Source organism: Marmota monax, unplaced genomic scaffold (genome assembly GCF_021218885.2).
Source record: "Marmota monax isolate L192 unplaced genomic scaffold, Marmota_monax_Labrador192_F-V1.1 WCK01_AAM20220418_F8-fsc00147, whole genome shotgun sequence".
Lineage (NCBI taxonomy): Eukaryota > Metazoa > Chordata > Mammalia > Rodentia > Sciuridae > Marmota > Marmota monax.
The window spans coordinates 1282020-1295221 of NW_026693552.1; the positions used below are offsets into that span (position 1 = coordinate 1282020).

The 13202-nt window shown below is 38.0% G+C and overlaps 1 protein-coding gene across 1 annotated transcript in view; it reads left to right on the forward strand.

Moving 5' to 3' along the window:
• Window positions 1-13202, forward strand: part of Atp6v0d2 (ATPase H+ transporting V0 subunit d2) — a 45962-nt gene that overhangs the window by 10694 nt on the left and 22066 nt on the right. The gene's annotated exons all lie outside the window — the stretch shown is intronic.

A 13202-nucleotide genomic window follows, 5' to 3' on the forward strand; every position in this document is an offset into this window, starting at 1 on the left:
CTCAGTACATTTGTGGAAAGATATTAACAGTGAGTCAAATGCTGGATTGTATAAGCCAAATGTTGGTCAAAAGGAACAAAAGAACAATCAGGACTTTGTGTCAAACTCTGTGCTCAGAGGGAGAAAATTAGGGAAATGAATATGAATAAAAGAAACTGGGGATTGGTGTACATGCTGGGGGCTTCTCAGAGAAATTGTCCCTCAGGACAATCCAAGATGTTTAGAAGCAGGTTCCAAAAGAATAAGAGAAAGTCAGGATGAGTGAACAAGGGCAGCTTCAGCATCTGCCTGGTTGACTGGTAGCATATAAAATGAGGGTGCTGCCTTGAGGGGAAGGCAGGGGAAGAATCTGCTTATCTGACCAGGAAGACACTTCTTCTGTTCTCCTATCCCTCTTTCCATCCTTCCACTTCTTTATTATCCATTCTTCCATTTTACAAATATCAGCAGCTCTGCCCTTAAGTCCAGTGAACAAGAGAATGAAGCTAAGAATATCCTCATGTTTGTGCAGAGCTTACCCAAGCTAGATGGACTCTAATTGCTAAACGTGACTTTAGTTTGAGGGGGAAAATTAATATGCCAGTCAGCAAGATTTCTCACTGTAGCAGATACTTCTTGGAACCTAACTACAACAGCCAGAAAATACCCCATGGAAGAGAACTGCAGTCCCAGGGTTTTGACACAGAGGAAAATCAATGTAAACTTTCTATTATTCATACTGGGCAAGGCCTGTTTTTGATTGCATGTTACATTAGCTATTTGAGAATCAACTTTACTTCATGAATAGCATCTTCAAAAAACAAGGTTGGGGGGTGGTCTGGGGATGTAGCTCAGTGGTCGAGGGTCTGCCTAGCATGACAGAGGCCCCTGGTTCAATCCTGAGCCTTGCAAAAAAAAAAGCGGGGATGGGGGCGGGTGGAATCAAGGGACATAAGTATAACCTTCCAAGAGTTCAGAAAAACATAAAAATTGCTTTATTCTGTCTTTCTCCATCTAGGTCCTCCAAAACTAACCACTTGTTTCTTATATATGAAAAATACTTAAGGTTATGTGTGCCTGTGGATATACACCCCACCTCCTCACCCCACATTTCAAATGTATATAAATGACGTCATCTTCCTTATTTGCTCTTTCTCCTTTAATATTTCTAAGAAATGTCTTTGTGAATGTCATTCTTTTAAAATAACTGTAGAATTCTGTGTTTTGTATGTGTCATAACTTCATTCATCAGTCATCTATTGACAAGTAGATAACCTTTTTTTCCATTACATTTGCAGTTAGATTATTTCTGTGAAGGCCTATTTTTTTCTTTTCTCAGTACTGGGAATCAAACCAGGGCCTCATGCATGCTAGGCAAGCACTGTACCACTGAGTTACACCCCCTGCCATCTATGCAGATATTAAATTTATTTCGCAGCTCACTTTATAGCACTGGAAGTGGTGAGTCAAGGGAACATGCATATTTTATTTTGGTAAATGTTGCTAAATTTTTCTCAGCAAAAGTAGCACCAATTTACATCCCTAAAACAGTGCCTAAGAAGGCCTATGACTTTACACCATGACCACCACTGGGTACTCTCTAATTTTTACCAGTTGAATAAGTTTAAAAAATGGTATCTTTTTTCTTCAATTTATAGTGAAATTGATTTTTTTATGAATGAAATTGATTATTTCATATTTATGGTTTGTGTACTTGACTGAGTTACATTACCTAATTTTTATTGGAGTTTTCAGTACTTTTTAATTGACATGTAAGTCTTTTTATAAATTAAGGACATTAGACCTTCATAATACAAGTTTAATATGTATTATCTTGGTTTGATATAATTTAATTTTTTTCAGTATTTATTATTATCATTCTTGTGCTTGCTGTAGAAACATTGAACTTTGATGCTAGCGAACTGAACCCTTGCTCAGCAGGTGTTGTACCACTGAGTTACACTCAGGGAGCATTTTTAATTAGCTATAATGATCAATATTTTCATCTGTTGGTATCTGGTTATTTTGCCGTAAATTTCGAAAGCCCTCTTTAATTTTAAATTTGTAAATAAATTCACTTGTCTTTTTTCTTCCACTCATCTGTTGTTGATAGTTCATTTTTAACATTGATAACTTATCTTAGAATTTATTTGTTGTAAAGAATGAGCTCTCAATCTTGAATTATTTTTTCCCAGTAGCTCTCCAGTTGTTCCTACCCCATTTCTATGAATAAGCAAATAGAAGAAATGACCACAGTTTAAGGAAGGAAGTAATTGATACACTTGAGACAAGTGGTTAGTGCTAGTGGTCCTTGTTTGCCACAATCAGTCCTCCTATCAGCAGTGGGGGTAGAATTCTTTCTATTTTATTTAAAGAATCCACAAATATAGGGCTAATTAGAGATGAAGATGGGGTATGAATTTGGATCTGACTTGGTCCAGGTATTCTGGAAAGCTTTCCACAAGGTCTGACCTTGCCCCTAGAATGGGGCAAGATTTGGCAGTGTGGGAGAAAGCTCTGCATCTGGGGCTGAAGTATGCAGATGGGAAGGGTGTCACATGCATGAGTCACAGTCAAGGTGGCCAGCAGTGGAGTAAACCAAAAGAGAAGGGGAGAAATGAGGATGGGAGGCTGGAGAAGTGAACTGCAGCCAGATTTTGAAAGTCTTCAAAGCCAGGCTAAGAGAGTTGGACTTTATCACAGCAAAGTATTTTTTATGTGTGTGTTTGGGTGTATGTGTGTGCACGCGCATATGTGTTGTTTTGTTGGACCCTTCTGAAAAAAAATTTAAATCTTAAGGGAAATTTCAAAATGTAAAAGGGAAGAGGACGCCAGGTTTGCTCATAGAACACCTTTCCTCTCCTCATAATGGTTGTGTTGAGGTGGATAACACTTGGCTTTGGACTGAGTTCGATCTTGGTTCATATCTAATCTTCAGTGACTGCCTGTGAGATGTTTTGCAAGCAGCAGTGGCTCCTGCAGAAACACCTGGCACAGATGATTATAGAGACTTCAAGGATTCCCAAAACAACTAGGGACAAAAGGGCCCTAGTTGTGTGGATGTAGAAATGATAACTAAAATGCCAGCCAGCCTTTCTGAATAGCACTATGTACCAGGGGTTCTGAAAATGCTTTACAAACATCACCTCACCTAACCCTCCTGATAAGTCCTACACAATCTTATCACCATTCTAGGGATGTGGAAACTAAAATTTAAGTGCAATAACTGCAGGTCTAACAAGTGAAGGAGTCATGGTTTGAAATAAAGATCAGCAATAGGCCTCATAAAATTATTTAGCTCAGATTTTAGTAGAGTTCAGAAAATCTGACCACAATGATGCACCAGGGCAGCTCATTCAACTAGGTCAGAAAGCTGCCAGGTTTTGTAGTTTGGAATCGGAAAGCATTTCACATAAAGGAAATTTGCCCAAAATATATTAGGAAATGCTCTACTTCTAAGAATGATTGTGAGTCATTTGGTCAGTGTTCCTCTTATGTGATGAACCCAGTGAGTTATTGTTTCTTAGTCATAGAGTCTTGGTCCTGACGGTGCCTTAACATTTATTAAGCTAACATCCTCATTTCCCAACAAATGACCATGTTGAGCCTCACTTCCCCACAAACTACTATGTTAAAAATATATTATGTCCCTTAAAAACAAATTATTTGAAATTCCAAATATTTCTAGTCAATAACAGTGTTTAAAAATTGAATTTAAAAAATACAGGAGTCACAAAGTTATCTATAGAATGTGAACATAAAATTGGAATTGGAAAGATAGCTTTGGTAGTTTAATTTAGTGTCATTACCAATGGACATATTTTACTTTATGCACACTATTGGCTATATACTCTGAATTAGTTCTTTTGGTGTCTTTATCTAGAACTACTCGTATATAATGGCATTGAATATTTGTTAAATCAATATATAATCCTGTATTTAGCAGCACCTTAAACAAAACTAGAAAATTATTTCTTCAGAATTTAGCATTTTATATTTTATCTTACACTGAGGAATTGGTTATTCATTTGGTCAATACATTAGATAACAACTGGATGATATGGCTAAAGTTATGTTTTGTGATGTTAGTTCAGTGGTTTTTTTTTTTAAATTAATATATTAGGCATGAGAAAAAATGGAGGAACTTTGCGCAAGGTGGTGGGAGGTTGGGGAGGGTGCATGGGGGCAGGAAAGATGGTGGAATGAGATGCACATCATTACCCTAGATACGTGTAAGACTGCACATGAGGTGTAACACTACCTCATGTACAGCCAGAGAAATGAAAAGTTGTGCTGCAACTGTGTACAATGAATCAAAATGCATTTTGCTGTCATATATACCTAATTTAAATAAATAAATTTAGAAAAATAAAATAAAAAACACACAAAAGTGTTTGTACTCTCCCATTAGCTAATTCCTAACATTCCTTGTTATCTTTCAAGCTTCATGTTTTAGATTACTTATCAGACCCCTGAAGATATTTACTCAGACCTAGTTGTTTTTTTACCTGTCTCTTTATACAAGAACCGTGCAAAGAAAGGTTTGTATTGCCATTCTTTTAAAAACTGAGAGTCAATGAATTAGTGAATTTTCCAAAGTCACAAATTAAGGGACTTGAGACTTGAAAAGGATTCTGTTCCAGGTGCCATGGGTCTAAAAAGCCTATGTTCTTGCCGCTCTTAGAAGTTGATAACAAGGCATGCAAGTCATAAATGCATGGTCTTCAAAAAAAAAAAAAAAAATGTGCATATTCTCCTTTGGGAGATTGTGATCTTATTGGCCTTGGAGTAGGGCCCAAATGTATTTCAGGAAACTCTCAAGTTAGGCTGATGTGCACCTCTGATTTAAACTATCTCATCATGGGGCTTTGACTTCACCACTTGGAAGTGACTTTGACAAATACTTTCATGAGTTTCTCTCTAAGCTATCAACACAGAATTATCACCCTATCAAGAACCAGATAGCTCAACTGGACCAAAGCCCTGTATCTTCTGAATCTCTGTCCATGTTTTGTTCCACCATGTCATCATGTCCTGTGACTTGCCAGCCCTATTGCAGAACTTAGAGATTTATTTCAACAGCAAAGGTTGTACAAATGGAAAGGTGTCCCAAAATTTGAAATCATTTTTCTTATTTCTCTTCTTAATGTTTTTTGGTCAAGTGTTTAGCACCCATGAACTTACATCAAATAGAATTACTTCCTGTCCTATTAGGAAATACCCAAGGCAGCATTATACAAATGACTAAGTCAACCTAAGAGAAGCAGTCTAAATTTAAGTTAGTGTAATAAAAATAATCTTAAGCATTGCACATTTTATGTGATATAATTACTGTACATGAGAAACTTATTTTGAAAATCTGGAACAGATATTTTTAAATACTTAATAGCAGGAAGATCTGGAGGTTTTGTATACTATAATTACACACAGTTGTATGAAACAAAGGAATGAATCCAATAGCATTTTAATGAAGACTGTTTAATGTAGGCCCGGGTTGTTTTATTTTTCTTCCTTCCTACCCAACACTTCCAGCAGCATTTTAATTTCTCATCTCTTTTCAAATTAGCCATCTTTTAAAAATAATCTCTCAAGCATTCAGAGTATCCCACCACAGTGGCTATAAAATTTCTGAATATAAGAAGACCAAAGACAGATTTTCAGTATGGAGTACAGTCAGCCCTCCATATCTGCCAATTAAGCCAACAATGGATGAAAAATATTAGAGAAAAAATTGCATTTATACTAAATATGTAAAGACTTTTTTCCTTGTCATTATTCCCTAAATAATGCAGTGTAAACCTATTTACATAGCATTTACATTATGTTAGGCATTATAAGTAGTCTAGAGAAAATTTAAAGCATACAAGAGAATGTGTACAAGTTATATGCAATTTTATAACAGGGACTTGAACATCTGCAGATTTGGGTACCTCCAGAGAGTCCTGGAACAAGTGCCCCCCCCCCCAATAGATACTGAGAGATGACTATAATGCATCATCTTAAATTAAGAACATAAAATTCCTGAGAATTTGATGTTAAATGCCCCACACTGAAAATGTCTTTAGAGATTCGTTTATAAAGGTTGATCTGAGTTCTTGAATATCTCAGTGATACATTAGAGACCATCTATAGGCTTGCCACTGTGTGAAACATACACTTCAGGGCTCTTAGTGCTGAAATCAGGAAAGTCCTCAGCAATTCAGATGAGTTGGTCACCCTGACACCTGGTAGGCAAGAAATGAATACTGTAACCCTGGTTTACTGACAGCTTCCAATTGAGAAAAGCCAGAAGATGTGTCCAGAAATGGTGAGCAACTAAGACAGGATAATAGTGGCAGCTATCACAGAGGCCCAAGCCATCAATCAATTAGAGGATCCTAGAAAAAGTGAAGCAACTCATTCTGACTTCAAGATTTTGCGGAGAAAGCAGCATATGAACCAATATCGACAATGGGCTTAGGTTGAAGGAATAACAGGTATGAAAGGACTTTATGTTTGGATATAACTACCCATCTTAGATGTGGCTGGACCTTAGACATGAGCAAGGAGAGAGCCTGGACTGGGATGAGAGCAGAGCCTGCCTAGATTCAGAGCTTGGATTCTAAATCTCCAAGTAAAAGTCAAGAAAGGAAGACTTTGGAGAGGCACTTCTCATTCACATGCTTCTGGTGTGCTACAGTCTATACCTCTAACTTAATAGTCACCACCCTGTAGGATGAGGAATATGTTCCCCCTGGGAGGCCATAGAAAGTGGTTGAACACTTCTGCCATTTCTGGCTGGGTGGCCAAACGCAGTTTAACATTTAAGCATTAATCAATTTCTCATCTGGCCAATGGGAGAGCACTTAAAGAACCTAGGACACATGGGTACAGATGTTCTCTCCAAAGGGCTTGGGCAACCCTGTACCTCTGGCCTTGCAGGTTGTAGTGCACTTAGGCTCTCTCCACAGTCAGCAGTTTTTCTCAGCAGATAGTCTGTGTTACCAGTACCTCTTAATTTCTGATATCTCTGTGCTTCATGAATCACTCTCTCAGGGGCAACCAGCTGAGATTCCAATCCTGCTGTGCTTTTCCTGGTATCCCCAGGCTTCCTTTGAAATCAGGTGGAAGTCTCTCTGACCTAACTGGAGCATCCTGCATTCCTGCAGAACCAGTATCCCGTGGATGATACAGATAGGGGCCAGACAGATGTGAGTGGTGGGAGAACAAGAGACTATTCCTACAAAATGGGCCCACTGTGCTCACCACCCCATGCTTTTTTTTTCCAAGAACCAATTTGCCTGCCTGGCGTAATGGGTCAGGATATTTCACATTCCTCAGAAAACTACCTGTTTGTTAGCTGCAGGAGAGATAGAGGCCAGCAATAATGTTGATAACAGGAACCTATGTTACACTAAAGGAAGATTTTTATGACCCTTTTCACAGACCAGATCTCAGAATTCAGGGAGATAAGAATAATTCCTCCTAACCATAAAATCTGTGAGAATTTATGGTTAAGAATCCAATTAGAACCAGTCAGCATGGGCCAAGTGACCTAGAGTTGTCATGGCAATGGGGACTTGAAAGTGTGATGTTGTAATGCCAGATTCTTGGGACCCCAATAGATCTCCAGGAGCTGAATCTGATGCAATCACATAAGAGTCTTTATTGCAAGCTCAAGCCTGGACTCACAACCCTTCCTGATACAGCAGTCCCAGGGAGTGAGTCCCAGTCCTTTGTCCAGTGAGATTTTATAGGTTTTGGGGATACTCTGTGTGTCACAACATCACACAGCAAATCATTCCATACCTCGGGAAAATCAAACAACAACTCTTAACATTGATTAGCACATTCACTGGTGGGAACAAGTTGGGTAGGGGTGATTGGCTAGTACAAGAGGGGGATTCCTTTGAACTGATTGGTTTAAGCCACAAGGGGAGTACGTGCTAAACTACATGGTTTCCCAACATGTTATCAACCACCATAAACTACTTGGGGGGTCATCTGGCATCCCAGGTATTTTCCCTGTCTCATGCTGATTGGTGGTTTCTAGGGGGTTGCTATGGATCTTTACCTAGCCTAACTGAGTCAGGGACACCTGGCGCCACAGATCTCTCCTATTATTTGCAGACAAAGAACTCAGCAGGGTGCATATGTGCTTAGGAGTACTCTGTGGGTTTTTCCAAGGACAAGGGTCACGCCCCCTTCCTTGGACAGGCTTTGCTCTGAGGTAGAGGCTGGTTTCTCAAAAATGGAGTCACGAAGGGGAGGGCTTTACCAGGTTAAAGTCAGGAGGTTTGTCACTATTCAACATGGCTTATAAGAAATGCTGAAGGAAGTTCTTTTGAGTTAAAATGAATGGATGCTAAGCAACAAAATAAAGCATATGGAAGTATATATCTCATTGATAAAGGTAGATATATAAACAATGCAGAATAATGCAATACTGTAATGATGGTATGTAAAATCACTTTTAACCCTAACATAAAACTACAAAAATTTGTTAATGGATACACGATATTAGAAATAAAGCAACAATGACATAAAAAAAAATGGAGTCACATTAGTTTCTCAATGTCATTCTGCTGTCAGTGAAAAGTCAAAAAGTGAACCTGGATGGAGCTCTCTGGAAACTTCTCTGGGACCCAAATAAAACTGGAGTGAAGGAGAGGGACACTGTCATCTCCTCTCTGAGAGAACACACTCTCTCCCTTTCCCTTTTCCTATTGCTTTAATAAACTCATGCCTGTGACTCTGAACAACAGGTCTGAAATCTTTCTGACTTGATTGCAAGAATCAGGCCTTGAAGGGGGGGTAGTCTTCACTGCCTCAGTTCCCCAGAAGGCCTCAGCCCTGTTACAATGCCAGTGTCTGCTGTCAGCTTGGATAGTAGTTAGGTCTCCTAGAATAATGGATGAAGAAGCCTCTGAGTGCCTGGGCAGCTGAAGCGATACAGTAACTTCCTAGGCCTCCCTGTACAAGTAGGGTGCCCCCAGGATCTCTTCTCTTCTGTATATTTATGCTGAAATGGGTATAGTCTAGCAAATTCTGAGATGATGTCAGGCCATCTTTCCAATTGTCTCTGTGTAAAGTAATTAGCATCTCTTTAGTGGCTATAACCTCCGTAACAATTGCACATTCCTTGGCCTTTTTACATGGACGTTTCTAGATAAACTACAAGTTTTAAAAATCTTTCAGCTCTGCTTTCTGCACCTGATTCTCACAGTAAAGCTTGCTAAATGCTGCCAGTGAGATCCATGCCACTGACTGAATGTTCTGCTGCCTTGAAATCTCCAGCATCAGATTAGTCCATTGCCTTAAAATTCAGCCTCATAAAAGGTCTCAGAATGTGGGCAAAATATAGCCAAGTTCTTTGCCAGAATGTAACATGAATGGCCTCTAATCCAATTCTCAATAGAGTTCTCATTTCCCTCTGAAAGCTTATGAGCACAATCCATATTCCTGGTTTTCTGAACTCCCATCAGAATTGTGCCCATTAAGCTCCACTTACATTTTAAGGCTTTTTGCAGCCTGCAAATATTTATAAACTCCTCCCACAAATCGGCTCCAGAGGCTTCTGAACCACATGGTTAGGTTAGTCATAACAATGACCCCACTTCTCTACCAGTTTCTGGGTTAAGTCAGTTTTTCATCATTGTGACCAAAATATACCTGACAAGGATAACTTAGAGGTGGAGACATGTATTTTGACTCATGGTTCAGAAGTTTAGTCCATGGAGGGCCAACTCTATTACTCTGGGCCCACGTGGAGGCAGCCTTCATGATAGAAGGGTGTGGTGAAAGAACAGTGCATGGTCCAGGGCTGGCAAGAAGCAGAGGGAAGAATGAAGAGAACACAAGGGAAATGAAATGAAGCCTTCCAGGGCATACCACCAGTGCCCTACCTCCTCCATCTATACCCCACCAGCTACAGTGACCACCCAATCCACTTAAACTAGGATGGACTGATTATATTACAGCTCTCACAATTCAATCATTTCATCTGTCAACATTCCTGCATTAACACAGGAACTTTTGGGGGAGACCTCATATCCAAATCATAACAATCAGCATAACATTTATTAAGTGACTGCTGTGAATAAAGGTTTATATAGATTCTAACATTAGAAATGAATTCAATATAGACTTTATTTTCTAACCAGTGGAAAAATTACTTACAGAGTGGATTCTAAGACTGTACTTCCAAAGATTATGATTTAATAGGCCCTAGAATGTGGTCTGTGATATGCATGTTTGAAGGTTTTCCAGGTGATACCTATACAGATGAGAAACTCTGCAACCAGTAAATAGACTCTAACAGGGGCCTACGGTGTGCCAGCTGTGGGGCCTCAATAAAAGTTCATTGATCACTCAAAGCCTTAGTTTCCTCCTCTTTTCTAATGGACAAATGTAGTTACATACAATGTGGAGTTATGAGTTTAATTTAAAAATGAGCTAGCTGTGTGTTTTGTGGAACCAACTGAAAATGAAAGTACAGGGCCTTTTGCTTTAAAATGTTTAATAATTTCAAGAGAACAGTAAATAATTAAATAAAATGTGGGGCTCAGTATGATTATGTGGTTTGCACACAAATGAAATGAACTGATTAAACTAGATATATGTTTACTGTATATTATATCCATTATACATATACTATATACAAATGTATAATATACATAGGGTTCATTTTCCTTATGGTTCATGGCAAATCTAGCAGAAAGAACAGAAAACACAGGTTTACTTAGTCCTGCCATTGGATTGTTGATACAAACAATGTCAGAAAAATTACTGTCTTAATATAAGAATTTTAAGGTAATGAATGTGAAAGAGCTTAGGAAGTCATTGCTGCAACAGTTCTTATTGGGATACAAATCAGGGGCAAGATTTCATTTGGGCTTTGTCAACTTTCTGGCTAGCCATTTACCAACCACCAGGGGGCAAGACTGATCCCAACAACCTGCTTTCCAAAGTGTTACTCCTTCGCCAAGAATTGCTTAGTTTAAGAGATTTGAGGCTGTGCTGTAGCCTTAGTTTTCAGAATGGGGACTGAAATGTAGCCTGGTACTAATCTGGTACATGTTGCTGTACTTTTATTTTATCTTGTTTTTTTTTTTTAATTGAAAATAAGCACCTGTGTATTTTCTTAAAGGAGATTTTTTAATTAAAATTTAACGCCCACCATATGCCAGTAATTTTATAATTACTTTACATATATTAGATTCATTTAATTCTCACAACAACCTTGCTGGGTAATACTACCAGTGGTCGCCATTCATAAGTTTAATGAATATCTTTTGAATTACTTCCTATATGAAAAAAATTAGATATGTGCATATATATGTATATGCACATATATACATGTATTGTCTATAATTTATCTTTTTAAAAGTAATCTACTATGAATTTTCCATGTAAGTATCTATAGGTCTATCTTATATAATGAATGTAGTATATCACATTTTTTGTGTGTGTTTGGTATGTCATAATCGATTTAATCATTCCCCTTTTGTCTAACTAGGTTGTTTCATTTCTTTGTTGGGTCAAGTAATGTGGTAATAATAATAATAATGATAAAAAAGTCATGTTTAACCCACATCACTGTACATACACTTTGCTTTCTTATGGCAGAACTTCTCTAGAATCTAGTCCCAGAAGTGAAATTGCTTTGTTAAAGGTTATGTAGATTTTAGGTTTTGATAGATATTAGCAAATTACTCTCTAATACTCCACAGTGTTTGGAAATCTTGCTTCTCTTTTATCCTCTCAGCTGCAGTGATTGGTGTTTTTCCCCATGTTAGAAAAACATGAAATTATCCAAAATGTGTTCTGACTGGTATTTTAAGCATAATAAAGATGAGATCCACAAGCCATTGTTCTTGACCATGTCGAAAAGACTGTGATGTGCACTCATAGCATGCCTAGCCAAACTGACAAGAAGCACTCCATTGTTTTTGTTCGGAGTGACCACAGTATTCCATGCATGGCTAGAAAAGAAACAACTCTGGAGCAATCTTTTTTTTTTTTTTTTTGAACCAGGAATTGAACTCAGGCACACTCAACCACTGAGCCACATCCCCAGCCCTATTTTGTATTTTAGTTAGAGACAGAGTCTCACTGAGTTGCTTAGCGCCTTGCCATTGCTGAGGCTGTCTTTAAACTCGTGATCCTCCTGTCTCAGCCTCCTGAGCTGCTGGGATTACAGGCATGCGCCACTGCACCCAGCTAGAGCAGTCTTTTTAATATTATGAAGATTCTCCTGGGAGGATACATTACAGAAAATTCAAGGAACAGGCAGCTATGGCTCCTATTAAAGAAACTCAGGACTAAGATTCCAAGTAACCAGATATTTCCTTTATTTTTGTTCACCATGAGTTAACATACTTTTGTGAACATAGAGAGATATTTATTCATCAATTAAAAAAGTGACAATTATATCTCTGTTCTGTGCAAGGAAGAATTCATGCCCCTGTGAGATCACAAGAAATATATTCAATAAAATCTCCACATTATAGATATTATAGTTAATAAATATGGGTAAGAATTAGCTACAAACAACTATATTTAAGATGAATATATAAAACAACTTAACCATGGGGAGAGGAGGGCAAGGGTTGGATACAATCAAAGTGTGTTATATACATATACAAATATGCCACAATGAAATCTATTATTATATATAATTAAAATGCACTAGCAAAAAATAAACAAAATAACTTACCCAAGAGAACACAGTTGAGTAGTGGCAGAATTAGTACTGGAATCCAGGTCTTATGTCATACTAAATATGCAATAAATGCTTGTGAATGAGCATGCTAACTATTCCTCATGTTCATCACTGGCACTGCCAATGTGTGTTGAAAATTAATTTTACCCCAGGATAAATATAAACACAAAGATTTACAGAGAGAGGAAAAAATATCACTCTTACTGGAGACATTTTAAAAGCTTAAGGAAAAATGTGATGTTTGAATGTAGCTCTAAAGAATGGGAAGGATTTCAACTTTTAGCAACTTTATACATCTAGAGATGAGTAGGACCCAAGACACCAGTGTAGAAAAGGACACACAAGTTTGAAGAATTTTTAGTCCAAACGGATGGTTTAGATCAACATTGTAAAGAATCTTAAATGCTAAAGAATTTAAAGATTCCACAACTACAGAGGATTTGGGAAAGGCAGAGTGATCAGCATTCTTGCTCTGAAATATGCTATAATAGGCCTTGCTGACTTCTGAATAATTTTTCAG